The following is a 26,389-nucleotide window of genomic DNA, read 5'->3' as shown; positions in this document are numbered from 1 at the left end:
TCTAGCACTTTGGACTCTTTGTCCGGGGGAGGAGCTTCACCAGTGGTTTGCGAATTTGCCCTCTTGCGGGCATTAGAAACGACCAGAGAGTCCAATGGCAACTGGCCCTTGATGTAAGTGGGATCGCCAGGTGCCGGCCGGTATTTCTTTTCAATTCTAGGGTTGACCACCCTTGCCCGTGTGGGCTCTTTGAAAATGTCCGCAGCATGTTTGAGGACCCCTTTCAGCATTGGGAGGGTTTTCACAGTCTTTTCAGCTGTTGAAAAAGTGTCAAAGAGGAACTCCACCTCCACAGGGTCAGCATGGAGTTCAACGTCGTGGTTCTTAGCCGCCCTTTCAATCAAGGCATTGAATGCCGCAGAATCCTCAGTGGGAGACGTTTTGATATTGTATATCTGAGGGTCGAGGGTGGGTTGCTGATCCCCCTGGTCACCTGTGTCCACCCATGCGTCCTGTTGTGCATCAGGATCTGTGTGGGCCAGGAAGCTGTATTCCTCATCTTGATCCCCAGCATCCCCGGCATCGGAATAAGTTGGCGAGGGCGTGGCAATTCTTTGAGTCCGAGGAGTCAGTGGTTCGACCAAGACCGGTGAATCAGAAGCAGGCCTTTTGCACTTCAAAGGAATGGTATACGACTCCAAAGGCGTCTGTCACCTTATGGGTGTACAAGGAGAAACTGAGCCCAAACTGAAGTGAAGTTCTATAAGGTTTATTACGGAACCAAAGTCTGTGAGATAGGACAAGGTACAATTCAAATCCGTGGCGTTGTAGGGCTGTCTTCAAAAAGGGCGGAACGTCTCTCCCAAAGGGTGGCGCCGTCGTCTTCTGGCCTTCTCACGCTCACAAGCCCCAAAACAAAGGAAAAACAGGCGGCTGTTAGTTCACAGCTAAACGATATAAACACCTTCAGGGAAAAACAGGCGGCTGTTAGTTCACAGCTAAACAATATAAACACCTTCAGGGAGGGGAGTGAGGGCAACACGCGTGAGGACAGAACAGAATACCGACACCATGGGAGCCGACCTCAAAGGGTGAACGTGAAGTGCTCAAGAGTCCCCGTGCCCCGTCCGACCTCCCTCCTCCCGCAGCTGCCCCTTCCCGGCTCTCTTAAAAGGAAATAGGGTACGCAAGCGCTCACGTACCTGGTGTAGCCATGCGTCTTCCTGCGCGTGGCTGGGCGGTACGTGGGAACGGTGGCCTCCAGGCTTCTCCGGCGTCCTGGCGTCGTCTTCGTCCCCTTGGTCAGGAAGCCGATTGTTGGTTTCTGCGTCTTCTTCCTCCTTCGGTTCTCCGCTGCCTCGACTCGCTTCCGCCAGCCAGTTCTCTCGGTGGTTGATTTCTCTACGGGGCTTCGGTGCCAAAGAGCTCCGCACCATCCACACCTCGGCGTCTTCCGGCTCTTCCTTTTCTCGTCCCGTTCCGCGCTCTGATTGGTTCGACGGTGTCCACGTCATAGGAGGGAAGTCATCCTCACAGGAATCCCAGTCGTTCTTAAAGGGCCCGGACCCTTCCTGCAAGCGAGACGTAGAGTCCGTTACGGGGCAGGATTGGACCCCGTGACAGCGTCGTTGCCGTAATTTTTCGCTGGTAAAGCGTAAGATTGCCAGTGTCGGCATCGATGAAACGTTCCGACTGTTCCTCCAGTAATGGTGGTCGATGCGTCAAGCCCCCAGCCGGGAGAGTAGGCGTCGACCCCACAGCACTGTGCGCTTTCGCTTCGGGCGCCGCCCGTGGTGCGAAGGCTTTCGGTGCCACCTTTGGCGGCAACGTGAAGAGGAGTGACGTCGATGACTTGGAGGTGGGGACCGACTGCTTCGGTGCGGAAGGCGTTTTGGGGTCTTCCGCCGAGGCCTTGTCCCTGATACGCTTGAGGGAGTCCGACACCTGCTTCGTGAAGGAAGCGGACAGCTTCGCCGATACGACAGACGACCTCGGTCCAGCAACGTGGGAAGACTCGATCGTCGATGACTTTGGCTGGTCGGTCCGAGGCTTGCCCGTGTTGGTGTCCTGGGCAACCGCTTTAGGGGCACCAACCCTTGGCTCGATGCCCTTGCCGGTCTTCGGCTCGACGCCCTTTGCGGCCTTTGGTGCCGCGCCCTTGCTCGGCTCCGGCTCGACGCCGATGCGGACTTTGGCTCCACGCCCTTCCTTGACGGAGTCTGGACAGCCTTTTTGGGCTTCAGCTCGACGCCTTTAGTCTGCTTCGGCTGGACGGATTTCAACGACTTTGCAGGGTCGACAGGCTTCTTCGGCTTGGGCTGTCCCGACACCTCGGAGGACGAGGGTGTCGACGGTGGATCAGAAGGTTTCGGTTTCGATTGTGCCTGAACCACTTTAGGTTGTTCGGACACCGAAGGTTTCACTTTCGGTTTCGATTTCTTTAATGGCGGCTCCGTCGAAGTGTCCGTAGCCGGGCAGGAAGGCGGGGCCGTGGATTTTGGTAGAAGGTCTTGGGTAAGGCCGATAGGCGATCCCTCGACCTGAGCCTTTGTAAGTGTTCGAACGGGGCATAGCTCGTCCTCTGAGCTATCTTCCATGGCCCCATAGGCCTCATCGTCGTCTCCTACCTCGTCGACGACTTCTTCTACGGGTAGGCCTTCGACATCCACTTGATAGTCGTAGTCGACTTCTTCCGCTGGAGGTGAAATCTGCAGCTGAACGTCGTGTTCGTCTGCGTCCTCGCTGTCGAAGATGTCCACTGGTGCTGGGGCCGACTGCCGGGCCTCCATGCGCGCCACGCGCCGAAGCCGAATCGTTTTTTTGGAACGAAACCTGGAACAAGCCATACAGTTGACTTCATCGTGGTCCGGCGACAGGCACTTGTTGCACACCGGGTGGACGTCTTTGTGTGGGTACTTCGATCCGCACACTGGACACTTCTTGAACGGGCTCCGTTCCATGCCGCGTCGTCGAGGGTCTTGCTGCGTCGACTGGGCCTCGAGCTCCAAAGAGTTACGCGACTCCCTGGATGTTGAACTCGGAAGGAGAGTCCGAACAGAACCGGGCACCGAACGCAAACAATACCGACGATTTAGAGACAAAAAGGCCTTTTGGCCTCGAGAATTATGTCGATTCCGAACTGAGATAACGAAAGTACATCCGAACCCAATGGCGGAAAAAAACAATCTGGGGATGGAGTCGATGCCCATGCGCAATGTAGTCCAGGGGAGGAGCCACCTATCTCGTGATACTTCGAAGACTCTTCCAGGACAACAATGTGCAATCATCCGGACCCAACACTAGGCGGCGATCTATGCTATAGATATGAATTCAGCAGCCCACATGCCTCAAACTTCCAATCTTCCGGTCAGTCTGCTCTTTCAGCAGGAACCCCGATCTAAATACTCTATCAGTACTACCCTGAGCGACCGCCACACTTTTCTGAACCCGTTGCCCCTTTCACGGAGGCGGATGGCAACCGATTCCCTAATCCAGGGCCGTCAGCTCCGTATTTTTACCCCGGCGGCCACCTTGGTGAAGCGTAGAAAGGGAGGAGGGAAGGAGTCCCGGCCACGAAGAGAGCTATACAGCAAGCCGTAAAGCGAAAGCAGGTGCCGTAGAGCCCTGACATACGCGTGAAATAGATATAAAACTACAATTTGGCGGCGGCTACTGGACAAGGAAGAAGGACTTAACTGACAGCGTCATGCTTGTTTTTGAGACGAGATGATGGCTCGGAAACCGGAATCTTGTCAGAAATATACATTTGTTCACAAAGTTGGCCCACAAGCCAACGCCATAGAAAACAATGCTAACACCTTAACCTCTTGTTCGTTAATCCCCCAACATTCTACACATAACCCCTTCGAATGCATGCCTAAAATTCCATGGTACTGTGATGTACAATGTTACGAATTTCCATCAGCTGCTCATACTTACCCCATGCAGCACCTCCTTACCCTTGCTAAAACAAGCAAGCTCCGTCTGAAAAGCAGACCACGCCATGCACACCACCATCTTCCTCCGAGGTGAAGCCGAAATGCCTCGGAGAAACGGCCCGTCATTTTTGGACTGGGGGCGAGGAGAGAAAGAAACAAAAAAACACACCCGAATCCCAAAAAGACAGGGCTTAAATGGAAAGACGCCCGTCTTCTCCAACGGCTGGCCAGTTTTAGGAGGCCAGCCAATTGAGAAGAGGGGCGGGTTTAAGCCCCCACTCTGAAAAACATAAGATGTCGCCGGCGAGACTGCGCAAGCGCAGCCTACGCAGGCCGAGACCTAAAACCAAGATTTAACTGCATCTTTATTGCTCATTTACTTTCTGAATGTACAGATAATCCTGTTCCTTTCAAGCTGAGTTTACTGGCCAGATGGGACTAGTCGTTGCAAAAAATAGCTCAACCTGATAAAGTTTTACCCGAAATTGCGAGTGGATCAGTAGATTTTTCAACGCCTGAATATTATTGATAGTGTTTAACTAAAAACCATGGATTTATGAGGCACTGAAAAAAACAAAATTACAGGACTCATAACAGTAATATATAAGACTAAGGGCCTGATTTAGATTTTGGCCGACAGTTTACTCCGTCACAACAGCAAGGAATATCATGTCCGCCAAAATCCAAATCCCATAATATCCTATGCTACTCATATTTTGGTGGGTGGGGATATCCGTCACCGTTGTGAGAGAGTAACCCGCCCGTCGAAATCTAAATCTGGCTCTTAGTGTTAGAAACTACACATATGTAGAAGTAGGAGTCAAAAGGAGCTCTAGTACTTTACTGCATTACATGAGTCTGACCCTCTTCTGGGGGATTTAGTTGATTACCATTGGAAAACATTTGCCAAACTTGGTGTGAGACAGAGTATTTTATGTCACATTATTTTATGTATCTTGGCAAAAAAGCAGCAGGCTTTACAAAAGTTTCGACAGTTCTGAATAGGAATTAATCAAATATTGCAATAGAGGTTATCACAGTACTATAAGCACACATGTTCTCTATAGCATGAGTGTTGAAGGAAATTGTACTCCTATGAAAAAGTTGGTACTATTTGATAGAAGGCTTTTCGTCTGAGAGCCTCTTCTTTAGTACTAAAGGTCCACTCCAGAAGCTAGCTTATGGTGGCTGCCTCAACTGGGTGCTCCTCCCCCGGCACTGATGACTAAGAACCTAGGGGTTAAATGTGATTAAAATCTCACTTTTTAGACCCAAATCAAGTCTGTATCTGTAACTTGCTTTTGGATCCCTTAGATTTCTCAGAAGGATGCTCCACCTTCTTCCAGAGGACTTTAGGAAAACAATTGTTCAAGTGTTGTTTACGGTCAAGCTGGATTACGCCAACAGTTTATATTTGGGTCTGGCGACTTTTTTAACCCAACATCTCCAAACATTCTAGAACTTTGCCACACGCTGTATCTAGAAGATTCCTCCGCGATCACCACTGTCTCATCGCTGGCTTCCTGTCATCAAGAGGATCCAATTCAAGATACTCACCTTTGCCTTCTGGGCCTTTACTCATGAAGGTCCTCTCTACCTTAGAAGATTCAAGCCCTACTTCCAATACAGATCCCTGAGATCTAATAATCTCAAACGGCTCCAAGTTCCTCACATTCACAAAGCCAAGAGGTGGGCGATCCTTCACTTTCCTGGCCTCCAAATTGTGTAATGGATTGCATTTCAGCTTGCGGTGTAGTCCCTCTGAATTAGTTTTCAGACAGAGCCTCAAAACCTTCCTTTTCGTCACTTATCTAAAGGGCATTTACATTTACACCTTTGCCATGTGTTTCCTCACTTCAGAGCTCTCCGCTAGCACCGGGACACCTCTTCGGTGTCAGCTGTGTGCTTTACAAATGCCATGAATTGAATTCCACCAAACCTTTAGCTTTGAATAGGGTACTTGCAAACTCACCTGTAATGTTCTTCATAGGCGCCAACTATCACTAATCCCACTGGACTGATTAATGTTTAATGGATTAATATAGTTACTTATTTGCAATACCGTAATACTTCTACTGGCGCAGGCTAATGTTATGGCAAATCAATTCCTCCAGAAACTTAGTGCATGCCAAGAGTCACCAAAAACACACGCTGGCTGACAGATGAGAGACCACTCCACTGTCTGCTTTTACAAAAGAATTATAGTTAATGGAAAACTGCTTTTTGCCAAAACAATGCTACTTGTTTTGTAGTACAGTGATAATTTAATGGTTACAGTAATTTTCAGTAGCACTATCATACTTCTAATGGGATAGTACAAGTACTTAGGAAATGCATACTTTCTATGAGCCAGTTACAGTACTTTGCTGCAGATATTTACCAGTTAAGTAATATTCCCTTTTAACATATAACAATAATAGTTAATAAATTATGGACCAGTCTATGCTTATACTTGATTGGTCACCAGTCCTTCATTTTCTATGCAAGTATTATTGTGCTGAAATAGTCATTGTGCAAAAGGTCGACCTTCTGTGATGCTGAATAGAACTTGGGGCCTAATTTCCGAACATTGGTAACTGCGAATCGGTAACTGCAATTTCGAAGTAATCTCAATTACCAAATTGCAACTCTATGTGTACAAACACTTATGTACATCATTTTACGATTTCTTAAAATTTGCCTTTTACTGACTCTCAATTTAGGAATCAGTAAGGATAACAATTTGCAAATCAGCAATTGTAACTGTTGCATTTGACCGAGAATGATGATTTCTGATATATACCTCTCACCACAGATTCCTCACACTATTATTGTCTGTGCATCAGACTGCATCCAGAAACTTTAGAGAAGTACTCCTGCTCATCAGTATGTGCTGTCATGCAGCTCTGTGCCAAATCTGTTTTCTCCAGAAGAACGTCGCAGGAAGTGGAGGCCATGGTATGCATTTTTTTGGTACTTTATCTGTTCCCTCTGGAGAGCTATCAGCATGTAAGGGTTTGCATGGGCTTCCAGTCGGACTTCGGCTGACAGATCGCCTTTGGAGCCATCTGTGCTCCATGAACTCATTTTGGGTTCTGCACCAACTCCAGTGCAGACTATGATTCTAAGACAACCAATTCCATCAGTTCCCTCCGCATTGGCACCAATGCCAACGACAGAGGATTCGCAGCCCATTGTGTTTCAGACTCTGAGCAGAATCCACTGCAACCTCAACCAAGGCACTGTCCTGCTTCGACCAGAGCACAGCCAGCCATCAAATCATCTAACTCTGATAATTCACCCTTACCATGACCTAGGGTCCAGACTTTGAACAATTTTTTTGCCATCGATTAGGACAATTTTGAGAAAGGGATGATTTTGTACCCCAGTTTGATAAGGAAAACTAGTATGAAGAACTATGAGATGCCAGAGGCCAGGATACTTCTCGGAATACTGGCCTCATTTCTCCTCCCGACCTGCCACTGAAGAAAGCGCGCCTTTGGCTATCATTTTCCGGGGTGTGGCAGAAGACTAGACTTACAACTCTCTACTATGGTGGTAAAGACTAATACTCTGACAGAAGTACTCCAGGATAAAGTGCCTAGAAAACCTCTATTACCATTTCATGAGGCCCTCACGGATACTCTTTTAGGCACTTTTTATTTTTTTAATTTCTTTATTAATGTTGTTCTTCCATGTATATAGACCATGTTCATAATCAATTACATATCTCATATACAACAGCTGAACAATGAACAGTCCGATAATAGACTCAGGAATTTAGACATATACTCTCCTCCCTGGAAGTTTTCCAATCCGACGTGTCGTTTTTTTTTTTCGTTTTTTTTCTTCGTGGTAACCAACTATAACTAGGCCTATCCCCAAACCCCCTCCCTTTTAGGCACTTGGGCAAAACTATGTTCAGACCACCGGTTAATAGGCAGGTTACACAGTGCCACTGACCAGCTCCTGGCAAACCTAACTTTCATATGCATCATTCCGCACCAGAGAGCTTAGTGGGGCAAGTGTCTCCCAGTATGATAAAACCCAATTCCTTCATCTGAACTATAAGAATAGAGACATTTGGCAAGTGTATCTGTTCCACCACAAGCCTTGCTCTGTGATCAGTAAACACCATCTGTTGTCTAGGTTGCTACTCCCGTGCCCTATCAATCGTAGAGCGAGACTAATCACCTCCGAAGTATTCATGGGTGTCAAGCCATTAGTTCAGACAAGTAGGTCCTCAAACTTGTCAATCAAGGCTACGCCCTCCCGCGTCTTTGTACACAGCCGCACCTTCTACCACCATCCGGCAAGCGGACTCAAAACCACATGTCTGTGTCTACCAGAAAGTGAGTTATTGAAGGTAAGTAACTAGTTTATCACAACAAGGAAGACCTTTGGAGGTAAAGATTTCTGGGCATTATGGAAGACGAAAGGTTTTGACAAGTGGGATCTCATTGGGATCTCACAGGTCAGAGATATGTGGGGGAAGGACGGGATTCTCACGTTCGAGGCTCTGCAGGAATGACACCAATTGCAGGAAAGCGAGCGGTATCGGTATATGCAGATTAGGCATGCGTTGCTTGCCAATGTCCCCTGTGGAGTTACACCCCCCGAGGCCTCTCCGTTGGAGGACAGAGTGCTAGACGGACATCTTCAGATCAAAACAATTTATTTGATTTATAAAAAGCTTATTAACTATACTGAGGATCCACTCGTAACTATCAGGGAACAATGGGTTGCAGATGGCCTAGTTTTGGATGATGAGGACTGGAGAGAGGCTGTGTCTTCCCCGAGAGTGGTTGCAATGCAAATGAGACTTAGGTTAATGCAGTTGAAGATCCTTCATCGCTCTTATGTTACAGGACTGAGACTGGTGCGAATGGGTTTGGCTATGAATGGAGAGTGTCGAAGGGGTTGCGGGGAGGCAGGTACATTCATGCATATCTTATGGGATTGTACAGACATACGGTGCTATTGGGTTAACCGCATGGGCGCTAGCGGTTTTCCCGCTGTGCGCTGCGTTTTTTTAAAAGCCGCGTTACATGACGAGCTCATGAGCGTACGAGCGTCGTCACTCATGACGAGCTGAGCTCGTCATGAGCGCCGAAGGGGTTAAAGTCCACTACAAGATACGCGAAGTGTTGGGAGTGGAATTGGAGGCACGCCGGTGTCTCCTAAATGTTTGGGAGCCGACCGATCTTACTTCACACGGGAAGACATGGGTTACATTGGCATGTGCAGTGGCCAAACGCAATATCGCCCAGCTGTGGGGAGCCAGTCAGGCCCCCCAGATAGGAAAATGGATAGAGGATTTAGATTGGTGCATGTTTAGAGAAAGATCGGTGTATGTCGCCGTGGGGAGGCCCTGGAAATGGGGGAAAATATGGGGTGCTTGGAATGGCTACAGAGGAGATATTTCTGCCCCCAGTTGCACAGGAAGACAATGTAGTGCTGGAATCGCACTGATCCCTATTAAAACCTTATGATACGAATTTTGCAAAAAAGAAGATGTATCATCAGATATGTGATTGAGTGTCACCCAATGTCTTTAATTTTCTTTTGTTGTAGGTGTTAATAAAAAGAATTTTAAAAAAAAGATTTCTGGGCAGGTGAGCTGTCAGAAGATGTGTGGAAGCTGTTTTAATGGATCATAGCATGAGAAGTCTGGAGGCTTGTACAGAAGATGGCAGAAAAAAGAACTATTGTTTGGTTTTGCATCTCTATCCATAACTGAAGCTCCCAAGATAGGCATGCAGGAGAAAATGAATGCTACAGGTGTGACTCGGCACAGTATTAAAGAGATTCAAACGTCCTTGTACAATCTTAGATTATATACCAAGGAGAAACTTGCCACCAATAGGAAAGATTTGTCTGGAACAGGAGGAAAGTCATCCACCAAGTCCCCTTAAACACCCAGAGTAAAAAAGCCACTGCATGCCTGAATCACTGACTGGAGTCCCTAACATAGATGCCTCAGTTGAACATGTGACAGCTACAGGCTAGTGCACTCCCCCCTATCTTTTCCACTCTCATAACCTCGAAAACAATATGGGATATTTTGTGTACCATGTTTACAGCAACTTCATGGGCGATGTCTTGCCTAACAACTCCACATTCATATCCTACACTGTAATCCGGGCCACTGAAATTATGCAATTTTGCGTCCGCACTTGATTTATTAAAGAAAAATAGATTTAACTAAATGAAACAGTATGTGCCAGTAAGACTAACATTTATTGTGCCAGTAAGACTAACATTTATTCGTGTCATGTGTACCTCTTATGATATTAAGCAGTTGGTTCTCCTACAGACACCAAGAGGTGGAAGAGAAAGACAACATGGATTTTGAAGATGACAAAAATCATTTGGCTCAGACAAGCTTAGCAGCATCTACGACAAACCCAGCTGCATCCCAACTAACAAGTGTGCTGCTTAGTCACAGTAAGAGATCTCTGCAACTCCAACCTTCAACGTCATGGTCACAGACACCATTGTCAACACTGACAACATATGAGAAGGAAATGGGTTGCCAATGGGAGGAGTCCCTACTAGTACTAGGGATCAGGCCTATTCTGTTGAAAGCAAGAAGACCTTGAGTCTCAGCGGTGTATCTGTATCTGAAATGGCAAATAGACTGCGCACTAGAGGCCACACTCCAGATGTGGATCGGCCAGGGTCAGAAGCAGAGTTGTGCCAAAAAGAGGGTATGCAGTGTAAACATGAAACACATGCTAGTCTCAACCATTATAGAGGGTTGCCATTTGCCTAATGACCTCCTCATATTCATTTAGGCCCCTATTCACTGTGTTGAACATTTGCATCCATTTGCACTCCCGAGTACTCAGGGTGCTGACAAAGTTTCCACCCCGTGGGTTTTTCGTGACTTTCTCGAGGACCCACCACTTCAGACTCTCCAGATGGTGATCAAACCTTACAAAATGTTCCACCAAAGGTGCGCCCTGTACTTTACGTTGTAAAGTTCAACACAGTGAATAGGGGCATGTGTTTCATGTTTACACTTCATACCCCCTTTTTGGCACAATAATGTTCTGTGACTACATGACAATGGATATGATTTTTTAATTTATAATTTTTATTCATATGTTTTGTGTTTTACTTGCATATAAATAACTTTGCCGTGAATATCTTTGTTTACTTGAATCAATGCTCCGCAGACACTAATGACAATAACAGGCTGGTTTCAAGTGGCCATGTGACATATATGTATTACTTGTTTTTTGACCCTATGTTAATTCAATGTGAGGTTTGATGTATACCTATGTAAGATTACTTAATTGACTGTGTGCCTCAAGTTGAATTTTTTAAGCACCTGTGCACTGTCATTCTGGCTGTAACCTCCCTTTCTACTACAAACTATACGGTAGTATTTCTTCTATTTCTGTCCGTGTTTTGTGAGTGGTCCGCCTGACGCTCAGCACGCCGTCAGTCCAACGTGCACGCAGCGCACTAGCGATATATAGGAGCGGCCGGTCCTGCCTCAGGGTTGTCTGCATGACGGAACTCAAGGAGGACGGTTGATGCCATTAATCGACAGGTGGTTATCTTTTGAGCTTGGTAGTTAGCACGTAACTTACAAGGCCCATTTGGTTTGCTTTCTTTCACAGAACCTTGTCCTTGAAATTGACTCACGGGCGGTATAGAAATAGCTATTTCCCCCGTTTCTATCTTATTCGATCCTCACAGAGTGGGTGAGTGAACGCTTCGTCACTGTGTTTAAGACTAGCTGTTCTGATACTCATATGTGTAATATCATAAGATAGACGAAACATTCATTCTGTGCATTTGTTTCTAGAATTATTTGGAATTCAGTTCCTGTCGTATATTTCTTGAGGAATAGATCCTTTCATAATTTGGAACAGTTGGGCACATTGACTGGTGAGTGTCTATTTCTGGAAATACACAAGTTAATGTGTATTGTGTGTGTTCTTGTACCATTCATTGGGATCAGGGCACTTAGCCATATGCGTCTTTTGTTTATAGGTGGCCAACCTCAATGCTGGGGCGCTGTCCTACTCCGATCTAGGTAACGTACCCAACCCATTAGAAGGGTTTTTTATTCATTGGTTTATGGTTTACAGACAAAGGGTTTTTGACCTTTGATTGGTTTCCCCCAGGTTTCTTCCCCTCCCCGTCCCGTCCTGAGGAAGACCCGTAGCTGAGGTGTTGATCATCCCTCCGCAGCGCAAGGGTCGAAACGTCGACGATCTCCCCCCCTTTCTCTGGGACCTGCAACCCCACTTCCCCGCCCTTTCCGAAAACAACAGTAACCCTTTTGAATAAAATCTGTGGGGCAGGTTTCCCGTTTTTGCTAAGAATACAGAACCTTAGCTTTTGTTAAATTGTTTGATTGCTGATTTTATCAATTGATTCTCTTTCAATTTCTTTTCTGTTTTACACTTGAGCACGCCTTTTTCTTGCACGATCTACTGCACCTGGCAGCAACCCCTAACTTCTTTATGTTTCATAATGTATATAAAATGTAAATAAACTGCTAACTTATGTGGCCAGAATAACTATCGTTTTTCAGAATTATTTCTTTTGGGTACCATCAATATTAATATTGAATACGCATTTGGCGGTCTGTTGTTCTCTCTTTTCTTACTTTACAGGATTAAGTCCTATAAGGAATTATATAATCGGGAAATTCTATACCCAGTGTTTTGAAAAAAAATTGTCTAGGACCACTTTGTTTGCTACACTAATTGATACCCAGGTCCTTTGACTTTTCTGGGTCATTCCCCATTTTTACAATGGCTCTTTCCATTAGGGGCCTGAACACAAAACTCAGGGTTCTTTACAGGTTTCCCATCTCCATCACCCTTTGTTAAGGTCATTACATACCCCAAAACGTAGAAAAAGTAGCCTGTCCTTCTTTCCATGCCCTGGTTGGTCATAGGTCCTCCAAAGAGCCAGGCACAAGTATATTAGTAATCTCCAAGGGAACGAACGTGCAGGTATTGTGGAACAAGGTCCACATTTCAGAGCTGAAGTGAGCACCGAGGTCTACACATCCCTTTCCAGCGTTATGGATAGACTCCTCCCCACCCAGACTCTTTACATCACTGCTTCAGCTAGGAATTCCGGAGACAATGTTTGTGTGCAACAAAACCAAGGGCAATATGCTAAGTACAACAGATTTAGGTGGCAGTCCCAAACAGGTGATCACTACTTTTAAGGCACAGCAGTTAAAACTAGAACAGAGCTAACCTTCAAGTTCCTAAACTGGAGTAAAATGTAAACCATTGGGATACAGATAGAGGAACTGTCTCAGGTTTGTATTGTGCACCACCATCCTGGATTATATGCGTTTAAAGTAACAAAAATAATCCACTCTGCAACATATCTGTCTCCAGAACACCACAAGACATACATGCAAAAGAAAAACAAATCAGTGTCTGATATGTTTAGTTTTGCAAGGGGTGGGGACATCTCACATGGAGATCTTGCAGGAAAGCTGTACACTATATTTTCATAAAGGAGAGATAAAACACATTGCATATGGATCATGGCATTTCAGTGTGAGCCTCCTTCACTGGCACAGAGCTACAAGCACAGGCTAGGGAGCAGCACAAACTTTGTTGGCACAGAGAAATGCCACAGCACAGGCAGTAGTGAATTAGTTTGGCCACCTAAGCAGGATCCCTATAAATAGCTGGGGCCCTGAATAAGATCCCCTTACTCGACATCTTAAAATGATGAGGTGTCAAGAATATAGAGTTTCAGCATGTGAAAAGGCTACTGCAACCTTGCCTTGTAATGTTCCAGACAAGGATGAAAGGAGAATAAGTAGACAGTGATAAATGTTTCTCGCTGGCATATTCTCATAAAGCTATAAAACCATCCCTCCCCTGGGGTGGGAATTGATAAGTGGAAGTGCGAGGAAGTATAAACTAAGTGCAATAAACTACCTGAAAGAACAAAAGTAGATGCCTAGAACTTATGCCGTCGACTCTGGTTTTTAGGTCTCACCGACACAATGCAAATGCTGTGCTGCGAGACATATTGTTTAAAATTCAGTGGACTTAGAACCCGCCCACAGGATACCATTAATTTTTTTCAGTGTCACTCATTTGCAATCAGTCCACTGCTTCACTCTCATAGGCTTCCCTTCCTTTCTTGTGTTACCTCCCTGGAGCATGGACCACGTACATGTGTTCTTCCTAGGCTTTTTACAACACACTTTTTTTATTTCATAAGTGCTTTCCTACTTTTAACACAGCCATACAGCTTGCCATCTCTATTGACACTTTAGTTACTTACACCCACAATTATAATACTGTACACCACTCTACTCTATTCTGCTCTACACCACTCCACACAAAGTCACTCTTTGGAACTCCACTCCACTCTACGCACTCCATTGACACAGTGTCACTCTATGGTACTCTACTCTATGCCACTACATTTCACTCCACGCCATTCAACTCCACTCTCCTCTACTCCACTAACCTTTAATCGCACTGCTGTACAATATAATTAAAAGTCATTGCTAAAGCCAATGGCCCTGACATAGGTGAGACCTGTTGGTTTTGCCACTGCTTGTTATTAATGTTATGGTCAACAGACCGCTCTTAATACTATTTTTCTTAACAGGGGGTATTGGCCGACATGGAGTGCTGCTGGGGTAGATAAGTATCTGGCCTGGTCTCCATTAAGAGCTGTGGCAAACATTAAAGAGCCACAACGGGTGAAATGCTTACAAAAATCTCAGACACTGGCAATCACATGGGCTGTATTAGTCCATTGTTGTTTTGCTCACTGTTCCACCATTCCAGACAGAGAGTAACTTTTGGGAACTAACCTGCGAACACTGAAAGCTGGTTATATTGGATGTGAATGGCAACCTGTAGTGTGGGCAGCTGAAGAAAGGGGTTCTGTATAGGTTGCAGGGGACTTGTATGGAGAGTATGTGTGTACTGTACATGATGTATGTGTGGAATATGATAAGCAAGAAATGTATTTAATGTGTGGAGATAGGAATCCAGTTCGGATCCTTACGTGGAATGCACACAAGCTGAAAGATGAAGAGAGCCAGCAAGACAGGGATGTAGACTGTAGCAACATTCCTAAGATCCTCTGAGACAAGGTCCAGGTCTCTTTGTAAAAAAGGAGGGAGAAAGATTTCCCTTTGAAGTAGAGCGAAAGTCCCTGGCCCCATCCTGCTTCTTCTTGAAGTGTTATTGAAGATCGTGCTCCGAAGTAGATGACTGGGAAGGCCTCTTCTTTTTTACTTTGTTTTGGGTTTCTCTGACAGGACCCTCACGGCTCAAACCCCTCTTTCTGGTGGATACTGAATAACTAAGTCTTTAGCCTACCCAGCCAGGAGCTGTCTGAAACTGAGTTCTGGAATCCACATTATTGTTTGCAAGAGGAGGATAAATACGGTATAGAAACCCAGATAAGTGTGCTGGTATTCTCCATGAACAGTGGCATGATCCATTCAACAGGGGGGGTGGAATTACTTGAGTGCTAGAACCAGGATCTTTGATTGCTGGCTTCTTTCAAGGTGGTGACAACTTCAGCAATACTCATGCTGGAAATCACTTGTGGAGTCATCCGCTCACCTTCCTGGTGACTAAGGAGTTGTGCAAAGACTTGGAAACTAACTAGGACTGGTGGAATATTCTGTTCTGCCTGCGGAGTTGGCAGAATTTTGGTGACTCTGGTACTCCATCAACGCAGAGTTTCAGCTGAATTCCACCAATCACCTCATATGAAATTTGTTCTCCTGTAAGTCTGCAGATAGGTAAGTTAGCACGTGAAATTTTACATCCCCTGGGCCCTAGCAAAATTTCCGATCGCTCAAAGGACACCCGGTGAGATTTTTCGAATGCAGTCAGTAGCGACCGTTTGCGGACAGAAGGCTGCAGCTCAAGTAGAATTCTATTTAGCGACAGCAGAATCAACTAGAGTAGCTGCTCCTTCTGGTGCACCGCACGGTGCAGTGTGCGCTGATTTTTCAGTGTGGAATACGCTACTGGCGTTAAGTCACAATGCGAGCAGTGAGATATGCCTATTTCTACCTGTTGATATCAAAGGTGGGTATGGCTCTAATGAGTAAGGCTGAGCCTGATCAAGTTGAGCAGCAAAGAGAAATGCCAATACTGATACCTTATTCCAAATCAAAATCTATTAAAAATGCATAGACCACCGTACAATGCATCCGGATGCTATTTAATAGCTGTTTATTTCAAAAATACTTAATTCGTAAATCATTTGAAATTTAAACACAGTTATAACAAAATTATGTACAAACAATGGGGATGGACACAAGAATAAGTGAACAAAAAAATCACACGTATACCTTCATTCATCACAACTCAACCATTTCACAGTCACGCCTCAAACATTCACCCTACACAGTACTCAATCCAACGGGGATTTAATACACCAATTGAAAAGTACTAGGTCTGCCAACAAATACTATTTAGACCATTAGTTGTTTTAAATGATACACCATATCCAATTCCATTAAACAGTTAAATTCATTCAAAAATAACAAAACAACAGGGTTAGGTGTATTGTTGCCACAAAAATTGCAAAGAACTTGATTAGCAAAAGAGCAACTTGGCAGACCCGATTGTCTACGCGTTTCGAATCCCTTTAAATCTTGGGATTCTCCTCAGCACCAACCACAATCAGTATATAGTGATTACATCTTGTCAACCTTTAACAAGAGTATCTGCAACTCCTAATTCTGTCCCAAAGTGTCCTACCAGGGCTGTTTTCTAATTTTGCACGACCCCTGGATGACGGATGACGGACGGTGGATGCATTGGTGACCGGACGGGTGAGGCGGCAGCAGCGCTTTTGGTGTCCTTGGGGGTGGGGGGAGGGAGGGTTGGGGGCATGTGGCTGCGCAAAGGAAAGTATGTGACGGACAAGGGAGTAGGGCCGGATGCTATGCTCCAGGAACGGCTGGCGTGGGTGCTCTGGAGGGGGCGAAAGGGGCGACCTGGACTTCGGGCGCGGCGGCATAGGGCGCGGCCGGGGAGGACGTCACTAAGCCCGAGAGTAAAGAGCTAAAAATAAAGAAGCTCCCGTATATGGGGCTCACCAAGCCACAGGGGGCGCACTTGATGCTGGCTAAGAAGGATTTGGAAGGGAGAGTACCTGGAGATTCTCAAGTTACTCTATAGGGAAGTGCGGGCAAAGGAGGGTTCGAAAGAGGAGGAGTTTGAACTCCAGAAGAGGCCAAAAGTGCCCCTCACAATAGAGAATTGGACGGCGGCCTTTTTAATTTTTGCGAGAGTGTACTGCGAGAAATTTCCGGAGCGGTCGGTGTCCTTGTTTAAATACATGGACGTGGTCAGGAAGGCCCAGATCACGAGGGCGGTTTCGCCTGGGCGCAGTATGATGAGGAATTCCGAGCGAGGATGACCTGGGACCCGGAGGCAAAATGGGGCAAGCTGGATACGGATCTTTGGCAACACATAATGGGTTTGGCGGGGTCCGGAAAGACCATTTTTACTGCGAGCGGACTGCCTATAATTTACCAGCCCTTTGGGGGCCGCCCCACCCGAGGAGGGGTGGGAGCAGGGGCGAACAGCCAGTCCGGCATGGCAGGCTCTTGTTGGGACTACAAGGGTTTGTGTACACGGGAGCATTGCCGGTTCCGGCATGAGTGTTCCGGCTGCGGGAAGTATGGACACCCCCTGGTCAGGTGCTGGGACGCGGCGGGCACATCAAAAGGGGGGCAGCAGGTGGTCAGCGAGCGAATCCCCAGCCGAGGGCAGGGACGGGCAGAGGTGATAAGGGTCCTGGGTCCAAGGGCTCTTACGCCGGTTAGTGTAGATCGGCTAGTGGCGGCGCTACGCGATTACTCTGACACGGGGGCCGCCGAACGTTTGCGAGCAGGGTTCCAGGACGGGTTACACTTTGGGTATGAGGGCCCCAGGCGGTGAAGGTGGGCTGACAACTTGAAGTCCGCCAGGGAACACACGGAGGTGGTGCGGAACAAACTGGAGAAGGAGGTTTGCAAGGGCCGCATGGCGGGTCCTTTTGAGGATTGGCCTTTGGAGTAGCACATTGTCTCCCCGATAGGGGCCGTGCCAAAGAAAGAGAGAGGACAGTTTCGGCTGATACAGCACTTGTCTTGGCCCGAGGGGGCCTCAGTGAACAATTTCATCGACGAGCGGGAGACTACGGTCTCATATTCCTCCGTTGATGCGGCCATGGCTTTGGGGTAGCGGCGGGCGCAACGGCAAGGATGGCAAAGTGAAACATCAAGTCGACTTTCCGGCTGCTCCATCCAGACGATTTGGGCCTTACTGGGAATTCAGTTTGACGGCCGCTGGTATGTAGACAAAGCATTGCCGATGGGCTGCTCGATGTCATGCGCACTTTTCGAATGCTTCAGTACGTTCCTGCAGTGGCTGTTTACGGACGGACGGGTCACCAAGGTGTTACACACTATTTGGATGACTTCTTTCATGTAATCTCCCCCGGTTCTGCGGACTGCCAGGAGGCGCTGGACAGGTTCAAAGAGCTCATGGGGGAGCTGGGGGTGCCGCTGGCACCGGAGAAAACAGTGGGGCCAATCACGGCGCTGTCCTTTTTAGGGATAGAATTGGACTCTGTGGCAATGGAGGCCCGGATACCAGTGGATAAAAAGCAGCACATGCTGGAGCTGCTGGACGGAATGTTGGCACGACCCAAGGTGACGATTTTGGAAATTCAAGTGTTGCTGGGCCACCTCAATTTCGCGTGCAGAGTGGTGCACGTGGGGAAGAATTTTTGTAGAAGGATGGCCAGGGCCTTGGCGGGCCAGCACCCGCCGCATCACCACGTCCGGCTCCCGGCAGGAGTCAAAGAGGATTTACGGATGTGGCGTTTTTTCTTGCAGCATTTCAATGGAATTCCCATGCAGTTGGAGGAGGCGCTAGTGCAACGCCTGAGGGATGACCATCCAATAGAGGAAATCAAGTTTGGGAAGGACATCCATAAGATCAGCTTATATGCTGATGATGTCATACAATCGCATACCAAGCCCCAGACCACCATGCCAGCACCAATAGCCAATAGATTTGGTGATGGCGCAGGCTTTAAAGTCAACTTTTAAAAATCACAAATACAAATCTATTGATCCCAAATGATTTAGTGGAAAGCATTCAGCATCAGTTTCCTTTTCAATGGACGCAACAAGAGATCTCATACCTGGGAATTTGACTGGCCCCAACTATAGCAAGAACTGTGACCCTAATTTCCGCAACCCTTCTCGACCAAATCACAAAAGCTCTAGACAGCTGGACCCGACTCCAGCTAGCATGGTTTGGAAGAATTGCCGCTGTTAAAATGACGATCCTGCCTCGCATTCTCTACATTTTTCAAATGATTCCCATGGCGCCGCCACCAAAAGCACCGAGTCGATTGCAGAAGCTAATTAATACATTTGTATGGGGAGGGGAAAAAACAGTTTAGCGCTGACCCAATTGACGCTGCCTAGGGGTAAGGGAGGGGCGGGGCTTCCTATAATCACTCGATATTTTCAGGCATTGTGCCTCCGGTACATTGTCGAATGGAACCTACCCCTCTCTGAAAAACAATGGAACTTCATGGACCAATCCGTGTCAGGGGTAAGCATTTGGCGGGAGATATGGCTCCCTTACAAGCACTGGGCATGGGGTCTATATTTCTTCCCAGTGACATCGTCAACTATGAAGGTTTGGGATGAAGTAGCAGTCAATAGGGGATAGACCACCTTTCCATCACCAATGACCCCGATTGTTGACAACCCGGTGTTTCCCCCAGGGCGCAACTCAGCAGTATTCCAAAGATTGAGGGAGGCGGGCTGCAAAAGGATTGGCTCCCTGTTCGACACAAAAGGTGTGATCCCATTCGACCAGCTGAGCCAGGATTATGATCTCTGCCCATCCGACGAGCTCCCCTACCAACAACTGAAACACTAGGTGATGTTACCCTCCTGCCTTGAAGGGGTATCGAGTCCGCTTTTGACTTTTGAGAAATGGCTAGTATGCGAGACAGTAGACCGCCGACTCATTTCAGAATTATACTCATTGCTTTCTCCATGCAACAAGGGGAGACGAACAAAAGGGCAATTAGGTGGGAGGCAGAATTGGAAAGGGCACCTTCTGACAAGGAGTGGGATGATATACACTTTTGGGCACACCACACAGCACATAACCCGGCAGGTATGGAATCTGCATGCAAGGTGATATCTTGAAGATATACGCCATTGAAAATACACAGCTTGGATAAAAGCAAATCTGAACTATGTTGGCGGGGATGCGGGATGCCTGGGACGTTAGTACACTTATTATGGCATTGTCCCAAATTGCAGCCCGACTGGGTGGAGGTGCTAGACAATATAGACAAGGCTTTTAATACATCCCTTCCTAGATTTCCAGCCTACACTATTCTGGGACTACCAAACCCTCTGGCCTTTCCCCTCTGGTAATTGAGGGGCAGACAGATTGCGTTGGCCCTATTAGTAGCACCACAAGTGATCTTAACGCATTGGGGGACGCTGATTGGTCCTGAATGTAATGCTTGGCTGCAGAAATTATGGTTTTGTGTTGGCCATGGAACAACTGTCCTTGGTTGCTGATCACAAGGGAAAGACTTATGCCGAGTTGTGGGGCCCTTTTCTACACTTGCTATCTAAGGAACTGATGAAGATTACATACCCCATATTCTTACAAATTCTCCGCTTGTTGCCACAAGGCGCTACCTAACTTGCTGCATGGCCGCGGCTTTAAGAAGGCAAGCAGGTCCCCTCTCTGCTATTTAGATCCGGAGGTGGTGGAGATGACTGGTGCGGATGGTGAGGTAGGTGTGGGGGATGGGTTGTTCCTTAATGTTTTGTCTTTTCTATTCTCAGTCAGAGGAATCAGTGCAAATAAAGCAATAAATAATACAGATCACGCTGCCGGCCTCCGGGTTGTAGGCGTACAACTGTGTAAGCACAAGTGACGCAAATGCTGCCGGCCAGTGTTTGTAGGCGGGAAGCTGTGTTCCCTGATTCTGACTCTCTTTTAATAAAAAGATTGGTTCCATAAAATTAAATATTTGTAAAGTCCGATTTTAAAGACCTGAGTGTCAGTGAAGGAGAGTCAAGCAACGAAGTCTCCAGCAGCCGTCCGGTCGCAGGGAAGCATTTGCATGATGAAAGCCACAGGCAGCAGTGCAGGGAACGGTGGGCTGCCCGTGCCAAACAAAACTTAAGCATAACTGCCGCCTATTATTCGTGCCATGGCAATTAATGGACACAATGTTGCAGTCAAGTGACGCTATGTCACGTGACTACCGCTGCGGAGCAGTACACTAGTCTGTCACATACACTGCAGCTGCCAGATGAGCGCTAATAGCAGCACTCCCATCTTCTGCTTAAGTTGTCAGCAAATTCACGAGGCTCTATGAATGAGTGACTTTGCTTTTTTGTGCGGTGATGTGGATAACCACACGAAAAATGCATTAGTCTAACGCTTGATGCGTGGCACTTGGCAGGGCTGAGATGGCTGGGGGTTTAATGTAGCGGACCGGTCTCGAATCACCACCCCCCAAGCTTCCCTGAAGGCTGCAGCAGCAGGCCATGTGTACGGTGGCTGCAGCCTCTAACTGAAGTACTGCAGTGATCCATTGTTTGAGAAATTTACAAAATCTTAATCTCCTGAACCCAATTCAGTACCTAACAGTTCCTTCCATGCTGCATGAGTTTAAACCAATCTTACCAAATTGCTTATTTTATTTATCTTCTTCCTTCTCTGATGAATCTTTATTTAGCTGTCAGGGATTGGCAAAACAAATCAGAATACTAAAAAAGTATCATCATATGGAATAATCATTCAATATAACTAAATCTATTGACGCAAATGATAACAAACTCTGTTTATAAGTCAAAATGCTTTATCTAAAATAATGTGATTGCTCAAGTACAATATAGCTTGAATCATAGATCATCACACAAAAGAACATTAGCTAAATAAATCACAGTTGTACATCTCAAATGTCAGTGCAATGAGAGAGTGGATAGGTGTAGAGACAAAAGGATAAAGTAATTTGCCAATTAAATGTATGCAAATTCAGAATATCATACTAACCAATCTCGCAGGGTTCTGGAAATCTGAAAAGCTACCCTCTGGCCATGAGAGTAAGCTGGGCACCCCAAAGAAGAATTGAGGAGCAAAGTCAAAGAGTCAGGGTCAGCAGAACAGGCAGCCCAATAGAGTTAGGAAACAGCAACACAGCTCTCTCCTCTCACAAAGTAAGGAAAACGCGCCATAACCCCACCGTTTACTACTAGTAGTTATACCCTAGATTCACTAAAGGACAAACCCTCATTGTATCATCACACGTAAAAGTATTAGATTTCATTGATCAAAAACAAGGGGTATCTGATCACACACTCTCGATGTGCATAACTTTTCAACAGTTCCTTTGTCTTTAATCCGCTCACGTCATCAACCTTCAGCAAAGGAAATTCGAATTTTGCACTTCCACTGCTTATACAGATCTCCATCTCGCTAATGTATGAATTCTGAATTTCAGGTGTCCACATACTCCGCTCGGCTAGGAAGTTCCATTCATAATGTTCATTGTTTCCTCTGCGCAACCTTGGCCATCATCAGGAACTCTCGAGGAACAAATTATATATTTCTCCTCTCTACATTTCTAATCAGCAAATTAAAGCTAAAAACACTTCTGAGGCCTCTTCTGCAGAGCAATAAAATTAGCTCTAGGAAAAACAAATACAAGCATGATTAGTATGGTTATTTGATAAGTTTCCACTATTATTGTTCTATGAATGCTTTTACTCACATTTTCTTACACTTTGCGCACTATTTTCAAACAGTTTAGTAAAAAGAAACTCCTAGCTTTTAACTGTTATTTTCTGCACTAATCATGTGCATTTGCGGCCTACTCTAACTTTCCCAGCACGCACTTGCGCAGTTTTCATCTTTCCTCTTTTAGTTTTGCACTGTTCATTTTCACACCATTTATAATTCACACAATGAGGAATTCAATCCGAGCAGGTTTTATTTTGCGAAAACCCTGCTCCATCAGCAACATCGGGAGAGCCACCAGTGAGCGGTCCCGCTGTCCAGGACTCCCACCCCTCCATGGAGAGGGGTTAAGGGGCAGGGGCGCAACTAGACCCACATTTCATTTTGGGGGGCTCACACTTCATATGCCGGAGGCGGAGCCAAATTCAGAGTCAGACTAACAATTGCTTGTCCAACATTAATGTATTCATAATAGCATTTAACAACTTTTGCAGGAAGTTTATCACTCTCCTTCAAGGAATTCTAGTAGAACACATAGTAAATATTGTATATTAGTGCACATTTAATATGCTTACCTACTTTCACATGACATTGATTTTTATAATTATGTTTTGCCAATAATTAGTGACTTATGATGCACTTGTAAATTACCTGAGTTAAATTGCATTAGCCCCAACCCATTAGCCCTTCAAAATATTTTTAGAAGATATTTGGGTTTCTCAATCTTCCTACCTCCCAGGGTGTTTCGAAAAATTGTGGCAAATAGTGCAGTTTAAGCACATTTGTATAGTTATTATTCTATTGAATGAAAGGAATTATTGACAATATGTAAAGTACACTTTTACCCTAACCAAGCAGCCTGGTGCTGAGCAGTAACTGAAGGAGATGTGGAGACTGCACTAATGTGGAAAAGGCAAGTTTTAGTTTTTAAAAACATTTTCTTAAGGACAAAAGACTGGAGTCCCTGGAGCTCGGGGAGCCAGAGAATTCCAGTGCTTTGATAGCCGAAAGGAGAAGCATGAGCGTCCAATAGGTACTTGCCTAATGTTAGGAAGATGCAGGCAGTCGGCTTCTGCAAAGCATAGGATTTTGGAAAGAATACAAAGAGTGATACTATGGTGAAGACACAGAGAACCTATTTTATGGAGAGTGGCAAGATCTAGGCACAACACTTTGAAGTTACAAGGTTTCGGGTTCAAAAGGCATTAGACAGTAGTACAGTGAGAAGAGATGGTGAAGTGAGGGGATAGTCCTCAGATGAGGCGTGCAGGAGGGTTTTGAATGATTTGAAAGCAGGAAGCTCAAGATAGACTTCCATTATCTAATTATGAGAAGATAATTGAATTTACAGCAGCTCTATGATTGCGAGACGGGACAAAAGGGATGATTTTGTATGGCATAAGGATGTTGTTAATAAAAGTAGACAATGTGCCTGATATGATGAAAAAATGACAAAAAGTAGTTGAAAATGAATCCAGGATTTATTACTGAGTCAACACGGAGTGGGCGATGTGTCCAGCTCCACCACCACAAAAGTGAAGACCATATCTATTCAGTGAAGGTTCCCTAAAGATGAAACCCTCCGTGTTGTCACTAATTGAGTTTTAATTTGACTTGCTCCAGGAGGCAACTGTGAAAAAGCAAGTTCATAATTTCTCTTGGGCAGATGCCAGATAATTGCTGCAGAAAATGATCCTTAGGATATCATTTGCATAGGACATCACAGAGAAACCAAAGGGTAGTCTAAATAAAAGTAACATAATAAGATAAAGAGTAAACAATGTAGGGCTCATAGAAAAGCCACAAGGGATTCTGCAAGTGAGATGTCTCGGACAAGACTAAAATAGGGGGATGTGGACTGTTTATGCCCTCTCAGACAGAAAAAAGGTAAGCCACACCAGGGCAGTACCTTTAATGCTACATTGCTCCAAATAATTGCTATTTGAATAAACATTTTTATACAGTTTCAAAACAATCATGTTATTACAGTGCACATGAATATCACCTTAAAGCACAGACATTGTTATTAAAAAATTTACTCTTTATGTGACTGGGATAAGGAGATGGGTGTAGGTGTCCTGTGAACCCCTGGGGTGTAGACAGCCGTAGGCTAGAGTGGGGTTTGTTACTGTTTATTTTAGATAAGAAATCAAAGTATGCATAAACAATTCTTCACAACACAAGAGATGTCGCACTAATGTCTCGATTCGTCCAGGGTTGTCCTTCTTGGGTTCTTTCTGGAGTACACTTCTCCGGTGGGGAGAATGGATGCCAAAAAGGGAGAAGGAAAGATAAGAAAACAAGTATTAGGCAACTGGCCTTTGATACTTAACAAGGGGGGGGGATGTGCACACCTTCACCAGTGCCCTAACAGTGTGGTGCCTAGGTGAGGGATTGAGTGATTAGCTGGGTGCTTTTCTCAGACCTGCTCACCAGCCCTTTAAAGAAAAGAAACGTGTCACTGGCACTTGCCTGAGTCCACGACCCTCCGGGGCCGTGGTGATGGGAGATCCAGCCTCCTTTATCTCCTCAGGAGTACTGGTCTCGAGAGCAGTGCTCCTGGAGCATCCCTTGTGATCTTCACTCACCTCCTCATCTTCTGATTCTTCTGGGGCCGTCTGCACCTCAATACCGCTCTTCTCCGCTTCTCCGTCTCCTCCGCTGCAACTCCACCTGGTTCTCTCGTGCCCTGGCTCTTCGTCTCCTCCCTGCTCCGATCGCCAAACCTCTGTGTGTTTCCTCGACGTTCCTTTTCTGCTCTCCTTGCCCGTCGCGTCTTCGTCAGAATGTGCCTCAACCACTTGCATGTTACCCTCACTCCCTTTTTAGGTCTCGCTCTCGAGACCTATTGTCATCCACTCGCCTCTCAAGGGAGACAGACCGGGGCACGCGCGGCGTTTCTGTTCTGACACTCATGGAAGCGTGCGCGCACACACACACACACAGCCACCCCCATCCTTGAACACACACACAAACACGCGCACACACACAGACGCGCACACATACACACACGTACATTGCCCCCCCCGCCCCACTCACAGCATCGGCAGCCGACGCCACTTCTGCAGCCATCGCGGGGCTCTCCCTTGAGCATGGGAGACCCGCGTCAGTAGCGCTCCTCTGCCAATCACTCCGTGGGCGCGGGCTTCCCATAGAAAACGGAAGTCCCGCCCCACGAGAGTCTTAACGCGCCCAAGCTTCCGGCTGCACATCCCGACGCCCGTGCACGCTGGCTGTGGCAGGGGATCCTGCGGCTCCCCGGGACCCAGATTATCACCTTAATATGATCTCTATACAGGTTCCTGGACTCGGACACCCAGACTCGCGCCTCTACCATTCACCCGCACCAGCAACAGAACACAGCCAATCAGAGAACTTGCTGTCACGTGACGTCACAAGATCGAGTAAGTCATAAACACTAGCCCGGAAGCATACCATCAGATCTGCGTGTAACGTCGGTGGCCATAATGGAACTAGTTTGCTTGTCTTTCTTTATGTATCAAAATGTCTTCTGTCCCCGAAAGGCAAAGTTTACATACACTCTTTCTCAAAAAGTAAGAATTACTTAATCAAGCCATTGATTGTTCCAAAACGAAAACAACCAATTTACGATATAACTTTCAATATCATTATGTCATTAAGTATCCATTATGTGAAAATATGCAATTAACCACGTTCTAATTTAATAACGCTATATTAAAGATACTGTATCTTATATGTGTACATGAAGTCATATTAAATAAGTCCAAAACTTGTCATTCC

Source organism: Lissotriton helveticus, chromosome 3_1 (assembly GCF_964261635.1).
Source record: "Lissotriton helveticus chromosome 3_1, aLisHel1.1, whole genome shotgun sequence".
NCBI lineage: Eukaryota > Metazoa > Chordata > Amphibia > Caudata > Salamandridae > Lissotriton > Lissotriton helveticus.
Note: the sequence above shows the minus strand (reverse complement) of the source record.